At 40.8% G+C, this 17,992-nt stretch overlaps 1 protein-coding gene across 1 annotated transcript in view; it reads right to left on the bottom strand.

Annotated features, from left to right (window-relative positions):
* LOC139694679 (fap1 adhesin-like) overlaps positions 1-17,685 on the bottom strand; it is a 223,224-nt gene extending 205,539 nt beyond the window's left edge. Inside the window, exon 1 of the mRNA XM_071593177.1 lies at positions 17,224-17,685. The gene's annotated coding sequence lies outside the window, so the exon portion shown is untranslated. The remainder of the gene's footprint in view (positions 1-17,223) is intronic.
* Between the last annotated feature and the right edge of the window lie 307 nt (positions 17,686-17,992).

Genomic DNA, 17,992 nt, shown 5'->3' with positions numbered 1-17,992 from the left:
AAATAAACTTTGTAAATCCAAATGAAAAATAAACTTTAATGCGATCCAGGTTTGACTGCGGTGCGGCATCATGAGGCCGTCTGACGATGCTGCGCCGAAGTGGGGCAAAGGACGGGTCAAAGTTCATTTTTCATTTGGATTTACAAAGTTTATTTTTTTACATTCTGATATTTTGACATTTGGCATGGAACGATTCCGCAAAATTACCCCTGGATGAATTAATTAAGCAAACTCTCTATTGGGAATAACGTGTATTCTTGTATCGTGCGCCCGAAAAAATTTGGTCGTTGCTTTTTGAGTTGCGAAACACCAGGCGTGTCCGTGGTTTTCTACGCTAGAATCTGGAACTGGGTTGGGACATCTGGATTGCATGGAGACAAGGATTTGGGTTCGGGAGGGGAGGGGGGAGTCGCAGAAAGGAGCAAACAGGCGTAAGCGTGCGGGGCAGAGACGGGGAAAGAGCGATTGATATTTAATGACGGCAAGGCCTTGGTGAGATAAAGGTAGCGATGGGTCATAAGTTATCCGGGCGGAGAGTGAGGGGTGGAGGGGGTTGGTTGCGGGAAGGAACGGGTGTTGTTCGGGTGCCGAGGCTGCGGTCTATTCCTGATGGCCGAGACTCAAAGGGGACTCTCGGGGAGCGGGGGCAGGGGGCGGCGGGGAGAGGGAGAGAGGAGAGACGGTGCGCGCGCAGAGGTGTGTGTGGGAGACTCCCGCCAGCCGCTTCCTCCTCTCCCCCCGCTCACACGCGAGCCCGGCGGGCGACGGCGACCTGGCGGTCACCCCTCTCGTGCCAAATTCGCGGCATGGAGCATGTTGGAATTGCTGGACCACCCTCCAATTCTCACCTTACTTCCCTTTTTTGCTTGAAATTGTCCGCTGCGGTGCGAATAATGAAGTTATCACACCGTAGAATACTAACATGGGGGTGTGTTTCCCATGATTAGAGTGATTATTCCCTAGAATATGAGTAGAGAAGTGCGAGAAAAGGCAACTTTAGGAACACAATATGATATTATGAGGTATTATGAATTAAAAAACAACCGCAAATTTAAATTTATTTCGATGTCCATGGTAATTGCTGGTCAATTTCACGCGATTTGGTAATGAGTTATATTTAATAATCGCGCTTATTTGTCTTGGACATTTATGCCAAAAAAATGATGTATGACAACTAATTACATTTGATTCGAATCGATATAATTCATTAAATGTTTCAAAAAGGCGCGATGGAGTTCAGTCCCATTTAAATCCATGAGGTTAAATGCTTGGCGATTTGCCAGTCTTGCGCTACCCTCTATTTCCATCCCCTTATTTATTAAACTATGGAACATTAGAAACGTCAGCCGCGGTACTCTCTCTAAGAGACCACTTTAGTTAGTTTTTTTTATCCCCGGCGTCGGTAATTGTAATTTAATTTTATGGTGCGTCAAGCTCAACGGTCGTTTCGAGGTCCTAGAATATGTTTGTTCCTCATTGACTGTCAATGAATTACATAGATGTTGGAGATTTAAATAGTAAATGGTAGAAAATAAATAAGTAAATAAATATATGTATATATATTCTATATCTTCAGAGGAAGACGGATTGTTTCCGTCGAAATATCAAGAAATAACGTGTGAGTGTTCTTCTTTTTTTGTGTTTCTATATTGTGTGTTACTGTGTATTGTACTATATATATATATATATATATATATATATATATATATATATATATATATATAACTTGGACAGCAACAAACAATATAAGAACACATAAAAAGAGCACTCACACGTTCTTTCTTGATAATTTCGACGGAATTTAGCTTTGTCTTCCGATGAATATTGTTTGTTGCTGTCCAAGTTTTGTATTCAACACTTCCCTGTTATTTCGACGAAATCATCTTTATATATATGCACACACATACATATGTATGTATATATATATATATATATATATATATATATATATATATATATATATATACACCTATATATACATACATACCTGTACATATGTATGTGTGTGTGTGGGCGATTTGAAAAGAAAGTTCTCCTATTTTTTTTCATGAAAAATAAAATTTATTCTCAACTTTGTGTACATCGTAGGAAAGGATGAGCATTTAGCTATTTTTTCTACACTGTCGCCTTGACGATCAATCACTTTTTGCATCCTTGTAAGCAGCTTTTTGATACCGGCGTCGTACCTTTCTCCCGCCGCGTCACGAAGTTAACTGACGACTGCTTTTTCCATTTCCTGGTCTGACTCGAATTCATGTCCTCCAAGGTATTTTATGGGAGCGGGAATCAAGTAGTAGCCGCTGGGGGCAACGTGCAGGCTGTCAGGAGGGTGGTCGATGATATCCCAGCCTAATTCATTGAGTAGGGTGGTCGTTTGATGTGACACATGTGGACGTGCATTGTCATGATGCAAACACACTCGAGACACCTTGTCGTAACCGAGGACCTCCGACACAATATTCTGCACGGAGAGGTAGCCCCTCTCTTCATCAAGGCCTTCCTTTATCTCATGAAGGGTAATTCTCCGGTTATTACGCACCATCTTGTCAATTGGAGCCACTATTGATTTCGGAACTCAAAAAACTCCCTTCACCACTTCCGCACGTTTTTGATGTCCATACAATTCTCACCGTACACTTCCACTAAATGGCGATGAATATATATCGGAGAGGCAGTCGTCTGTTGGCTTGGCGACGCGGTGAAAAAAAATGGGAGACCTTACTTTTCGAATCCCCCTCGTATATATACAGGCACATACACGCACACATACATATGTATGTATAAATATATATATATATATATATATATATATATATATATATATATATATATATATATATATATATATATATATATATATATAATATTTGGACGGCACAATAGAACACAAATATAATAGTAACGCTTAAAAGGACACTCACATGTTAGATTGTTTAAGCTTTCGGCCTTCTCCGAAGCCTTCTTCAAGTAAGACTGGAGAGGGGTAAGGGGTCTGGGTGGGGGAGGGGAGGTGAGGTGCAGGGAATGCTGGGAGGGAAATTAAAGATGGCGGTTAAGCGCGGGAATTTTGAATGATCGGAAAGCTAGTATATACGTGGCGTGTGAAATTCACACATCAGGGTAGGGTGGCCAGTTCCTTTCCTTGTGCAAGTTATGGTTTCTCAGGAAGATCTGGTACCCGAAAAATCACATAGCTAAGGTAGAGCTGCAGGTGCCCACAGTGCCTTGCCCGGAAATCGATCCCGAGCCCCTCCGGTCAGCAGTCTAACTCTCTACCCCCTGGACTACCGTGATATATATATATATATATATATATATATATATATATATATATATATATATATATATATATCTATATAAACACATGTAGATTTTTAAACCATAGAGACACAAAGGAAGGGCACTCACAATATATGAGGTCCTTTCTTACATATTTTGAGTGTCCTTTTTTTGTGTCTCTATGGTTTAAAAATCTACATCTGTGTTTATATATATATATATACACACACACACACACACATATATATATACACATATATATATATATATATATATATATATATATATATATATATATATATATATATCCCCTCCCCGGACTACAACCTTGACGTGGTGGAAGGGCTTGTGCGTTCCGATGACCCCTAGAGCTGTGCTGGCGGGAGTAATAATTATTGCTCCTGGTAGGGTCACCCATGCCAGATAGGTCGAAGGTTAGGAGCCAGACGAAAGGTAGTCCACGCAGCGTCTGTTCCTCAGTGAGGCGGCTGCAATGGCGTCTGACCCCAGTGGGGCGGCCAGGAAGTGATGGTGTCACGTTAAAAACACTATTGAGGAAGGCAACGGGAAACCACCTCAATTATCATTCCCTAGAAAAATATGATGGACAATAGAGATATTTTGAGTCCTGGCAACCACGGGGCTCGGCCCAATCGGCCGTGTGTCGTGCCCGGCAGCGGGGGAGGCAAGGCTTCCGCGGTCGTCATCCCACGAAACCCTTGCAAGGGAAAACCAGCAGCAGCAGGACAGAAGACGCAGGAGAAGAAGACAAAATTAGTTAGAATAGGAACGTGGAATGTTAGGACAATGATGAGGACAGGGAAATTGGAGAATGTTAAGCGAGAGATGGAAAGGGGAAATATAGATATTTTAGGTCTATGCGAGGTGAGATGGAAAGATAGCGGGGATTACTGGAGTGATAAGCATAGAATAATATACAGCGGCGGGGACGAGAGCCAACGAGGGGTTGCCATAGTATTAAATGAAGAGGTAGGAAGAAGCGTAGTCAACATAGAGCAGGTAACGGATAGAATACTACTAGTGGAGATAAAAGCAGAACCGACGAACTTAGTTATTATTCAGGCATACATGCCACCGAGCAACCATAAGGAAGAAGAGGTCGATAGGATATACGATCAGTTAGAGAACATGATCGCGTGTGTTCCTGCAGGGAAACATTTGATAGTGATGGGGGATTGGAATGCGACGGTAGGTGAAGGAAGAGATGGTGATGAGGTGGGGGACTACGGTTTAGGCACGAGGAATGACCGCGGGGAGAAAGCAGTTGAGTTCTGCAGGAGACAGGGGTTAGTCATCACCAACACGTGGTTTAGACACCACAAAAGACGCAGGTATACATGGAAAATGCCAGGTGACTCAGGAAGATATCAGCTAGATTATATCCTGGTTAGACACAGGTTTAGGAATAGTGTGATAAATTCCCACAGCTTCCCGGGAGCGGATGCGGACTCAGACCACAATTTAGTTGTTATGAAATGTAGCGTACGTTTCAAAAAGATAAGGCAGGGGCGGCGAGTTAGAAAATGGAATGTAGAAGCATTAAATGGGTTGAAAAGGAAGGAATACAAACAGGCGGTGGAGAAAATCATGGAGGATGGTAAAGAGCTAAGTACTATCGAAGAAAAATGGGAAATGATCAAGAAGGGGTTGTCTAAAGCCGCAAAAGACACTATTGGAACCGTTAACGCTAAAAGGACTAGGAAACCATGGATCACGGATGAGATGATTACAAAGATGGATGAGCGGCGAAAATGGAAGAATATACATACAGAATTTGGCAAAATGAAGTACAAAGAATTGAACAATAAATTGAGGCGGGCAACAAATAAAGCAAAGGAAGCATGGTGGAAGACGCAGTGCGAGGATATGGAGAGTCTCCAGAGGAAGGGTGAAATCGGTGCGCTGTACAGCAAAGTTAAATCGTTATCGGGAAGTAAGAAAGGAAGAGCTATGCTAACAGTTAGAGATAGGGCGGGTAAGGTAATAGTTGACGCAAGAAAGATCCAAGAGAGATGGGAGGAGTATATAGAAGAACTGTATGGTAAAGAACTCAGACCAACAAAGTTAGACATTGAAAAAGAAAATGACGTAGAGGAAGACAGCTTAGGTCCAGGCATACTAGACAATGAGATAGAAAGGACATTAAGGGAGATGAAACTAAATAAGGCCGTGGGGGTAGATAACATTCCCGTGGAACTTTTAAAATGCTTAGGAAAATGTGGGAGGAAGAGGCTATATGGGCTGATCCGTAGTATTTATGAGGAGGGAATCTGGCCGGAAGACTTTGTGAGATCAGTTTTAGTTCCTATTCCGAAAAAGGTAAAGGTCACGTCATGTGGGGACTATAGGACAATTAGTTTGATATCCCACGCAGCTAAAGTTGTTCACAGGATCATAAACAAAAGGATAGAGAGTAGGGCAAATGATTACTTAGGGGATGATCAGTTTGGGTTTAGGAAGGGGAGAGGTACGCGTGATGCCATTGCAGTAATGAGATTATTAATCGAGAGGAATTTAGAACACAACCAGGAGGTATTTGCCTGTTTCGTAGATTTCGAAAAAGCGTTTGATAGAGTGAATTGGGAAAAACTAATGAGCATATTGCAGAAAATAGGAATAGATTGGAGGGAAAGGAGGCTAATCCGCAACCTGTACATGTCTCAGACTGCTCAGGTGCGGGTGGGAAATGGGGAGTCAGAATGGGCAGTGTTAGGAAGGGGTGTAAGGCAAGGTTGCCCATTATCACCATTGCTGTTCAACCTGTATGCAGAGGAAATGATCAAAGAGGCATGGGAAGGACTCGAGGTAGGAATGAAAGTGGGCGGGGAATTCGTAAAATCAGTTAGGTTTGCTGATGACCAAGCTTTAGTTTGTCAGTCAGCCAAGGGGCTGCAAGCATTGCTGAGTAAATTGGAAATTCAGTGCGACAGGTATGGGATGAGAATCAACATTAGTAAAACAAAGGTTATGCGATTTTCTAGAAAGAAAAAGGCCAAGCTTAACATTAAAATAGGAGGGCAAAAACTAGAGCAGGTAGAACAGTTTACGTATCTCGGTAGTGTTTTGGACCAACACGGTCAAAGTAGTAGGGACGTAAGGAGAAGAATTGCGCTAGGCAAAGAGGCTTTCACAAGGAGGAGGGAGTTGATGACAGGGACTTTGAGTAAGGATGTTAAGAAAAGACTCGTAAAAACTTTGATATGGAGCGTAGCTATGTACGGCGCGGAAACGTGGTCATTGAAGCAGGAGGATAGACGTAGATTGGAGGCTTTTGAAATGTGGGTGTGGAGAAGAATGGAGAAGGTGAAATGGACAGAGAAGAAAACAAATGAGGAAGTACTTGGTATGGTGGGCGAAGAGAGGGGTTTGTTGGGAGCAATCCTATGGAGGCAGGGAAAGTGGATGAAGGGGGTGTTGACCGGCAGTGGGATGTTGAAGAATGTGATAGAGGGTAGAATGTTGGGCAAAAGAGGAAAGGGAAGGAACAGGATAGGGATGTTGGACGGGATGAAGGGAGGAAGAAAGTACTCAGAGATGAAGAGGGAACTGATATAGAGTAGGATGATGGATTTTTTTGTTTTGTTAGGAATAATAAAATGCCTGTTTGGTAGTTGTGTCCATCCAAAAACCTACCTTAACCGGTAGATTACCTTAAAAAAAAAAATATATATATATATATATATATATATTTATATATATTTATATATTTGTGTGTCGCCGAAGAGCGTTCCATTTCGAAGATATTTTATATATATATATATATATATATATATATATATATATATATATATATATATATATGTATATATATAAACATAGAGAGAGAGAGGTAGATAGCGCTTGGGAACAAAAACAAAGAGAAACGTACACAAATGAAACTCAAGCAAGGAAAAGAAAGAAAAGGAGAGAAGGTTCCTTCTCTCCTTTGAGAAAGGCGGTTTCGCCACTGGAAATTTGGAATATGTGTTATTTCCATTTTTTTGTTTTTCTCTGCTTTTGTCCACCAGCGCTATCTCACTTCCTCGTTCATATTATATGTGCATATACGTATGTAAATATATGTACTCACTATGTATATATATAATTATATATATACATATAAACATAGTGGGTCGCGGTAGCCCAGGGGTAGGGGGCTTTAATACTGAACTGAGGGCCCGGGTTTGAATCTCGGGAATGCCTCTCTGTGCGCCCTCAAATCCTGCCAAAAATCTCACCGGATACCCGATAGCATGGTTGCCTCTCTTTTTAATCCATCCTTCAAAGGCAGCAGAAGCATTACCATTTTAATAGGGTGGTAATAGCTTCCGTGATTATTTCGTACAGTAATTATATTTAGACCTTATTATATACACAATCATGTTTTATAGAGCCAAAATAAAAATTTGTTGGCAGCAGAAAAACTTTTTTTGCCTGTGAATTTAACGATTTCGAACTATCAAGAGCGAAGCATTCTATATTATTGTGTGATTGTCATACTGTCCACGAAAGTAATTGGAATGGAATAGTATTATAATATTACCATTGAGGTCAGTTGCTTCCTGATGTAAAATTTTTTTTATTTTACTACCTTGGAATGCCGAAGGGAATGATTTCAGTTGACATTAAACGTATTTTAAAAAGCATGTGCTCGTATAACCGGTGCCAGAGTTTCTTGTAAAGCAAACATGATGGGATAAAATTGCTGAAATATTAGTCCATAAAAGAACCCAGATAATTTCTGAAAGCAAAAGACAATCATGTTATGGGTTCTCAAATGTAAATCGCTAAAATATTAGTTTTCAAAGAGGTATTCGTAATTTTTTTACATAATAATTGCTGTATAAATAGCAAATATAGTTGTTCCTCCGTGTAAAAAATGAACGAAGTAAAATGGGAAGTGAAATCTCGAGGAAATTAATACGAATATCTTGATCTTTATTAAATTATAATTCCCCCTGATATCTTTTAAATTTGGACTTCCTATTATGAAATATTTTAAGATATATTTTAAATTTTGAGAGCTACTTTTATTGCCATAGGATTTGGAGCACCTTTGTGTAATTCTATTAACAACGTTAATAAGGGCGGATAGTTTAGGGCAACTAGTTTACCCTTTTGCCTTTTATTAAAAAAGTGTTCGCGAAAAGAACATTCACCGCCAGGGTCCGCAATGGAAGTCCCCGACGACCCCGCTCCCAGACTGCGCGTCGCCAATTCCGTGGAAGGCGTCAAACTATGTGAGTCAGAGAAGACGTCAAAGCAATTGGAGAAGGTAACCGAAAAAACAAAAACCCGAAACATTTAATATCTTCCGGAAAAATTCTAACACGTTTAAAACGTAGTCAAAGAAAGCACTCGCATCCAAGAAACCTTGACATAAGTGTTTTCCTAAACTGCGTAGCGTTGAAGTTTGTATGTTCTAAAGGTATCCCTTGTTTCAACGCTTTGCCTGTTAAGGTTACCGTCAATTGTACGAAATTAGGAACGCAAAATTTTCTTTAAACAAAAATACATCATCAAAAGACTATAAGTGTGTCCAATGCAGATATAAATGCATGGAATTTCAGCTCGTTTTACAATCTCTCTGTTAGTTACGGATGCTGTCCGCTGACGGCGGAGGACTTGGCCGATTGATTGTCTCGTGGCGACCGTTCTCGGGATCGTTTTCAGCGGCTCAACGCGGATCGGCCCTCCCGAACGTTGGCTCTGCCGCGTGTGCTCGGAAGCGGTTGTCAATCCGAATACAAATAGCGCAGCTCGTACGCTGGATATATTGCGGTTCCAAAGACTCAAACAGATATCCTCTCCGTGTGCTCCGCCAGGATATTTCGGCCCTCGCCAGTGATCGCGGCGAGAGGAGTCTTTTGTTCGGCGGCGACTGCCTCCTCGGGGCACTGCTTCCATTTGGTGTTTCATCACCAAACGGATCCTCCTTCCCTCTCCCGAACTAGTTGTTTGCCTGAAGACGGTCTTAGCCCTAACAACGCCGAGAAAAACGCTTCTATGAACACGGAGAACCTTGAAATAATGTTGGCTTGACCCTCGCCGCGTTTTGGGATTGAAAGAAAAGCAAAACTGGAGTTATTTTGAACATTAGATTTCGATAGACGAGTATGCAACACGTTGAAGCATTGGGGAACAAAATCGAAGCTGAAACGACCTCACGAACTTATATCGATCATTTTTATCCTCATAGTCTAAGATACAAAAAGAAAAATAAAAAATATAGCTAAATTACCTGGGAACCTAAAATACTTTCTAATTATTTTTCAACTAATTTGGAACCGTACGCCTCGGTCACTATAAAGCAAAGACATATGCATAGAAAAAAAAACCTCGTATAATAAGTAGATTTAAGGTATGAAACGATATATTTTAGCAAATACTTATGCAATCATACATTATTATTATATAGTGTAATGTTGAATTCTACTTCTAAAATTCCCCATTTCACTTCGATCTATTCCCACTTGAATTTGATTTCCTATGGTAATTCTAAGTTTCACGTCCACATGAATACGCGTTAAGGATTTCAGAAGAATTTTGAATGGTGAATTTGAGATCCACTGATTTTGGGAAATAAGAAATATACTCAGTGATGGCTAAGGATTTCAGAAGAATTTTGAATGGTGAATTTGAGATCCACTGATTTTGGGAAATAAGAAATATACTCAGTGATGGCTAAGGATTTCAGAAGAATTTTGAATGGTGAATTTGAGATCCACTGATTTTGGGAAATAAGAAATATACTCAGTGATGGCTAAGGATTTCAGAAGAATTTTGAATGGTGAATTTGAGATCCACTGATTTTGGGAAATAAGAAATATACTCAGTGATGGCTAAGGAGATGACTCCACGTCATTCAGTGCCGTCTTGAACACCAATCCGTCTCTCATCTGTAGCATGCATCTCCGTACACTACATGAATTCCCTTGCCTACTACTTAAGATTTAAGATTTATCAAGTTGCTCTCTGTCGAGAGGTGGAGAATATACGGAGTAAATTGGGAAAATGAAGAACCAGATGTAACGAGCGAACTTGAGACCCAATGGGGACATGGAATAGGAAAGCGGCCCCAAGGAGCGCATTCAAACCCGTGCCAGGTCAAAGGGAAAGGGATCCATCAGGGCATGTGAGGGAGGCAGCATGGCATAGAGGTAACGGGGGTGGCGAACCAATTGCACGCGCGCCCGAAGTGGCACGCAGAGCAATTATCTTGGTACGTGGAGCTGGAGGGGTGCTACGGGCAAGTCCACGGTGGTCACTCGATGGATTGGTACGCGATTCTAGAGTATCTGTACTCTTATTACGTGCGTGAAAGTTGGCACTCAATCGCCAAAAGGTTCCTCATCCCTGTCATATAGTGCAATGGCTGACTTCACTCAAATCATGTTCGTATTGCATTACTTATAAGCACATGGATGACCAGTGGAACTAATGAAGTGTGGTTAAAAACGTTTCCAAGTTTCAAAGATCTACAGAGCCGAGAATATATTCTTAGAATTAAAATAAGCCAATATCACGCGGATTGTTAGAAGTAATTGTAGAGTAAAAAAAATGTGTTCGATTTTAAACTTTTTATATTGTTAAATATTTGGTCCAGTGTCATTGCTGAGTTCAGCTAATGTTACGCGTATCTGTAAATGTTTATCTGTAAATGTTTAAGTAGTATGCAAATTTCCGTTAAATTTCTTTTTTTCAAGGTCAATGAATAAATTTGCCTGCACAGACTGAAAAGTTGAAGTTGGGATTTTAATATTATTCAGTGAAAACTTGATTGTATTGTTTAATGAATACCTTATTGCTTTGAAAAGTCTGATTATTCCTTTGGTCAAAGTGATAAAACTCGTGGTAAATGCACTGACATATAGCTTTCACCACACAATCACATAGAGTTAAAGTCAGCCTTGCACCATTTATTCATTTCCCGTTGTAGGACAAATTAGCGGAAGAGATTATGTTGGAGAGCCGTGACAGAAGCTGGAATTTGATGTTCCCTTCACATGCGTGGCAGATTTATGCGAGAGAATAAACCGGAAACGGCCTTGCACATCCGTGAGACAAATTAGTTACTCGAAATGCTCTAGCCCTCCGCTAGCCAGCGATGAATGACCCAGCGTCTGCTCCGCATAACTCGGTAATAAATTTGGAACAGAGATTAGAGTTGGTTTTAATGGCTACCGACTAGAGCCGTTCGAGTGGGTTGGAATCGGAAATTTTGAAAAGGGTGCGCCAAATTTATTGCCGCTTCTAAGGCTTTGCTAGACAGCAGTCATGCAGAAGAACAGGTTTCCTTCCGTTTTGTACAAAAAATAACGAAATGAACATGATACGTAAACACTCGTATTTAAAGGTGTCTGTAATATATGATGCATTGATTTTATGAAAATAATAATTTTGGTTGAGATTTATAAAAAATAATTGAAATAATTACATTTTTCTCCAAGTGATGCGTACATTGTAACCATATTAAGAGGAACCGATTTAATCTCTATTGCGATTTGAATTCGCATTTGCCTATAGAAACTGTTTTTTTGGGTATATATGTATACATATATACATGTGTGTATATATATGTATGTGTGGGTGTGTGTATATATATATATATATATATATATATATATATATATATATATATATATATATATACCGGATCTTTTCACTTGCCGGGCCAATTCATATATACATACGGGTCGCGGTAGTCCAGCGGGTAGAGCGTTGGACTGCAGACCGGAGGGTCCCCGGTTCGGTTCCCGGGCAAGGCACTCTGGGCACCTGCAGCTCCACCCAAGCTGTGGTGGTACATGGTACCACCCAAGCTGTGGTGGTACATGGTGGACATGGTACCCGAAAAATCACTAAAGTGATTTTTCGGGTACCATGTCTTCCTGGGAAACCATGACCGGCGCAGGGAAAGGAACTGGCCCCCCTACGCTGATGTGTGAATTTCACATGCCGTATAGGGCTTAGTATGAAGTACGAAGTGATCTCTACCATCACCTACCATATATTATATATATATATATATATATTATATATATATTATTTAATTATAACTATTATTATTATAAGGTAATCTACCGGTCAAGGTAGGTTTTTGGATGGACAAAATTACTAATTCAACAATTTGTGACCCCCAGCGAAACACAACACCGCCATCTACATCAGATCCGTCTTCAGCTCTGAGTACTTTCTTCCTCCCTTCATCCCGTCCAACATCTCTTTCCTGTTCCTTCCCTTTCCTCGTTTACGTAACATCCTCCCCTCTCTTACAGTCTTCAACATCCAACTACCGGTCAATACCCCCTTCATCCACTTTTCCTGCCTACATAGGATTTCTCCCAACAAACCCCTCTCCTCGTCCACTATACCAAGTACTTCCTCATTTGTTTTCTTCTCTGTCCATTTCACCTTCTCCATTCTTCTCCTCACCCACATTTAAAAAGCCTCCAGTGTATTCAATGACCACGTTTCCGCGCCGTAGCTACATTCCATATCAACGTTTTTACGAGTCTTTTCTTAATATCCTTACTCAAAGTCCCTGTCATCAACTCCCTCCTCCTTGTGAAAGCCTCTTTGCCTAGCGCAATTCTTCTCCTTAAGTCCCTACTACTTTGACCGTGTTGGTCCAAAACACTACCGAGATACGTAAACTGTTCTACCTGCTCTAGTTTTTGCCCTCCTATTTGAAAGGTTAGCTTAGCCTTTTTCTTTCTAGAAAATCGCATAACCTTTGTTTTATTAATGTTGTTTCTGATTCCATGTCGCACTGAATTTCCAATTCACTAAGCAATGCTTGCAGCCCTTTGGCTGACTGACAAACTAAAGCTTGGTCATCAGCAAACCTAACTGATTTTACGAATTCCCCGCCCACCTTCATTCCTACCTCCAGTCCTTCCCATGCCTCTTTGATCATTTCCTCTGCATACAGGTTGAACAGCAACGATGACAATGGGCAACCCTGCCTTACACCTCTTCCTAACACTGCCCATCCGGACTCCCCGTTCCCCACCCGCACCTGAGCAGTCTGAGACATGTACAGGTTGAGGATTAGCCTCCTTTCCCTCCAATCTATTCCTATTTTCTGCAATATACTTATTAATTTTTCCCAATTCACTCTATCAAACGCTTTTTCGAAATCTACGCAGCAGGCAAATACCTCCCGGTTGTATTCTATATTCCTCTCGATTAATAATCTCATTACTGCAATGGCATCACGCGTACCTCTCCCCTTCCTAAAACCAAACTGATCATCCCCTAATTAATCATTTGCCCTACTCTCTATCCTTTTGTTATGACCCTGAGAACAACTTTAGCTGCGTGGGATATCAAAATTATTTTCCTGTAGTCCTCACATGATGTAGCTTTTACCTTTTTCGGAATAGGAACCAACACTGATCTCACAAAGTCGCCAGATTCCTTCCTCATAAATATATATAAAAAGATTGTGTTGGAAGCATTGTATATGTGGTACTACAGGAGAATAATGGGGTCAAATGAAAGAATATAGTCATTAACGAATACGTAATAGAAAGAGGAAGGGAGTGAAGAAGTTCTGTGAATGCACTGAAAGGAAGAGGAGAGAGGGGTGGGGACAGAGGTCGAGGCGCGATGGACTGATGAAGGGAGCCATCGAGGGGAAACTGAAAGGGAGGAGCTGCAAATGAATGCTCCGCGTAAGATATGCATGGAAAAAGAAACGAAGGACTTGAAAAAATTGGAGAGGTTGGGCGTTAAAAGAATCGAGTTGAGAGTGGCGTCCTGCCAGCATTAGAATGGATGACCTGTGATGATGGTGGAAGTTAAACATAAACCCATGTGCTCTCATTCTCGCCAATCAGAAGCCTCATGCTCTCGACCGACCATCTCTGGCGTCCATACGGATTACGACGGGAACACTCAAACGACATTCGAGTGAATACTATCCGATCTCTCTGAGCTAAATCCAGCAGGAAGTTTTATAAAGTGTAAAAATACTGTTCGAAAATGACTGAATTTGGTTGAAATCGATACAATATTCGCTAATAACACTTTTAACCTATAGCTCAATCAGTGTTCTATATATTTAAACATTAGAAATTGCGAGCTTAATTGGAAAAATTAATTAAAATATGTGAAATCTGAAGTATATGAGGGTGGGAACAAATTGAAAAACGTAAAAAAAGTGAATAATTTTGTTTTCTCCAACCACTCCTCAGGATTCTCGTCCACCGATGGTGAATGGTTATTTGGCGTAGTTAAATTTGTTCTCATACTTTACTTTCTGTGAAAACTGAATTTTTTTTGTATGCACGGTATTCCATTTTAAGTTGCAGCAATTAAGCTTCTTGAAGGTGTACTAAGTTTAATTGTGAGATTTTAATGGACAACGCATGTTTTGGAATCTGATCTTCACTTCCTACTCACCTGTGGTCTTTTCTCTGGATATACTAATGTATATCGCGTCAGAGTGCTGAGCTCAGTTCCACGAATTGCGGAAATTGCCAGTTTTGTTTCCTCCCCATGTCGATACCGGAACATAGGATAATTATTCCCATGATGTTGCCGGGTTATATCTTTAAAAATTCACTTCTTGCCCTTACTTCCTTTTTATAATGCGCAGTACATCATAAATACAAAGCATTTCAATGACGTCTAGATGTCCACTATTATTACAAATAGTACACGCAAGTTCCCCTAGATTTATTCAGTTAAAATGAAGCGAGACAAATATTCTATTTGTTGGTTTATTCTATTGTGTATGAGCATCCAGTGATCTGACCAAAAATTGTATGATAAGTTACAGTGTTCTTTTAATTAATTATTTTAAGTATTTTTTTTAAGGTAATCTACCGGTTAAGGTAGTTTTTTGGATGGACACAACTACAAAAAAACATATTATTACTCCTAACAAAACAAAAATTCCATCATTCTACTCTATATCAGGTCCCTCTTCATCTCTGAGTACTTTCTTCCTCCCTTCATCCCGCCCAACATCCCTATCCTGTTCCTTCCCTTTCCTCGTTTGCCTAACATTCTCCCCTCAATTACAGTCTTCAACATCCCGCTGCCGGTCAATACCCTCTTCAGCCACTTTTCCTGCCTCCATAGAATTGATCCCAACAAACCCCTCTCTTCGCCCACCATACCAAGTACTTCCTCATTTGTTTTCTTCTCTTTCCATTTCACCTTCTCCATTCTTCTCCAAACCCACATTTCAAAAGCCTCCAGTCTGCGTCTATCCTTCTAAATAACATTAATTTTATATCATGGCATTCATATTAAAATATTATTATGGTCATGAAATTTAATTGAACTGTTTCATTTCTTCGGAGCATGAGTTTTTTTTTATCTGTCATATAAGATCTTAGCCAAAGGTTTGGGTCAATTCAATTAAAACACATTCAACTTTTGTTATTGTGCATATCTTCTGTAATTAAACACTTTCGGTGGGCTCTGAAGGATAAATTCCATTATTCATTCTTCAAAATGTTTCAATAATGTCTATTTTTAATGGAAACACAGCACTTATTTTCGAAATGTAACTAAATCCAGCCTTCTTTTCGTTTCATTTTAAACTTGACATCGCAGTTTATTCATTTATGGGATTTGGACGAAAGACTTTTTAACGAATACTGTTCAATATCTACGTAACTTTTACGTTCTTTCTCATCCAAGTCGGTATTTTCTCATCTAAGTAATTAATCTGTTTTGACTCAATCGTTTAAAATTGTCCATAGTTTATAATAAAATCTGGAACTGGGTAATTATTACCACTTTGATGCTGAGCCCCGGAAGTTCTTATTTCACTTAATTACAAATCGCACCGGGTGTAGGCTCAAGAGATTCTTGGCTATATCTCGGGGCGAATTTACCCCAGCCATTAAGTCAAGGTTGAAGTAGGAAGCTGAGCCCCTAGGCAGCGCGAAACTTGATATCCCGCTAAAAATCTTGATTTTGACCGGCAGGGAAAAGAGAACATTTTAGTCGATCACCTCTCAGTTCCTTTGTAATGTTTTTTTTATAAAGTTCACTATGGTTGCAGTGGAACACTGGGCCAAGTAAACAAGGCAAATTTTTCACTCCATCTTGGAAGCAGCGAATTGTTGGGGAATTCTGCTTCCAAGTGCTCCGTGCAACGAACCTCCAGAAAATATAAATAGATTTTTCAAGAAACAAAACAAGCGAAAGATAAAGTGCGCGGTAAATGTGAAATCCAGTAGGGGGAGTTTAAGCTTTAATGACCACATAAGTGACCCAAGGGTTTCATGATCTCTCACGCATAATATATGTATTGCCAGAGTTCGAAGATAGCCAGTTATTCAAAACCCGTTTAAAATTATCTGCCAAATTCATACTACCTATTCTGTTCTACTGGTGATCATATGTGTGAATTGAAACTATGTACACCTTCTTGGATACGTTATTGCACTGCACTTTTTAAGGAGGAAATTTGGTAGTTTCAATGCGGGCAATTTTGCGTGAAAGTTCGAAAACGGTGTTATTAAATGAAGTTCTATCAAATTCGTGCATACGAAGAAAATATTACGAATCTCTTATTACCTGTCTTTGGTCAGAAAAGGTCAGAATGAACGGCCAACACATTTGGCAGCATGAAAAATCTTATCCAAGACCAAAATGGAGATGTGAGAGGATGGTTTCAGAATGAACACTTCCGAATCCACGCTATATTGTGACTATAAACATATCATAGCAATTTTTTAACTTTTCGACTCTTCCTCGCGTCCTTCGGCGTTCCTTGTACATCCAATACAAATCGAACATGAATCATTACTGATATTTTGCTGGGATGGCTAAATCACGAAACAAAGGAGAAATTACCATCGAACAAGAAAAAAAAGGCGATCGTTTTCAGCATAGCTGTGCTCCAGACTCGAACTGAACAACATTCGAATCTCCTGGGAGACGGGCATAAATAGAAGGTAATCCGATCAGACTCACCGCGAGATTGTCATCCAATCGCCGGGACCGAGCGTGTCCTCTCCGCTAGCCGGACTCTGCTGGGCGGAGATGCCTTCCTCCCTTTCGCCCTTTTTCCTCGACACTCCTCCGATAACGAGCTTCTCTGGAAACCGTAAACGGAGTAATTCTTGGCTTCCCTTTGAAACAAATCCTTTCACTTAAGTTTGATAAATAGTCTTAGCAGTTGCAGTGTTTTAGGAATAACTTGGTTACAGAATTAAAAAAAAAGAAATGCTTTGATGCTCTTGTAATTGTCTCTAGAAGAGGTTTTTGTGGGACGGGTCGTTACTTAGGGAGGGAAGTGCGTCTATGTTGGAGCTTTGGCCGAATGTTAGTGTGTGTTGCGCGTGTGTGTGTGTTGTGAACTAAGAGCACGGGAGAGGGAGAGAAAGAGAGTGTGCGTGTGTGTGTGTGAGTGCGAAGGAGAGAAGGATAAAGAGAGAGAGAGAGGGATAAGAGTTGGCGAGTGTATGGGATTAGTTTTGGAGGCGAGAGACAGAGGGCGTCTCCTCCTCGCTCCTCTCCTTGGCTGGCAATATCTGGAGGTGTGGGGAGGGGAGGGAGAGGGAAAGTGAGGGGGTGGGGGAGGTGTAAAAGGGGTCGAGCGGGGGCAGTTCGCGGGTCCGGCTGCGGAGGGGAGGACCGCCGGTGGAGGGGATGCGGTGGAGAGGGGAGGGGTTGGGGAGGAGGAGGTGGAGGAGGCGGCAGACGGCGATGGTGTGGAGTGGAGCCGTCTTAACGAACCTCC

This window comes from Hetaerina americana, unplaced genomic scaffold (genome assembly GCF_022747635.1).
Source record: "Hetaerina americana unplaced genomic scaffold, ioHetAmer1.1.p SCAF_52, whole genome shotgun sequence".
Taxonomy (NCBI): domain Eukaryota; kingdom Metazoa; phylum Arthropoda; class Insecta; order Odonata; family Calopterygidae; genus Hetaerina; species Hetaerina americana.
This window is presented reverse-complemented; position numbering and strand designations above follow the sequence as displayed.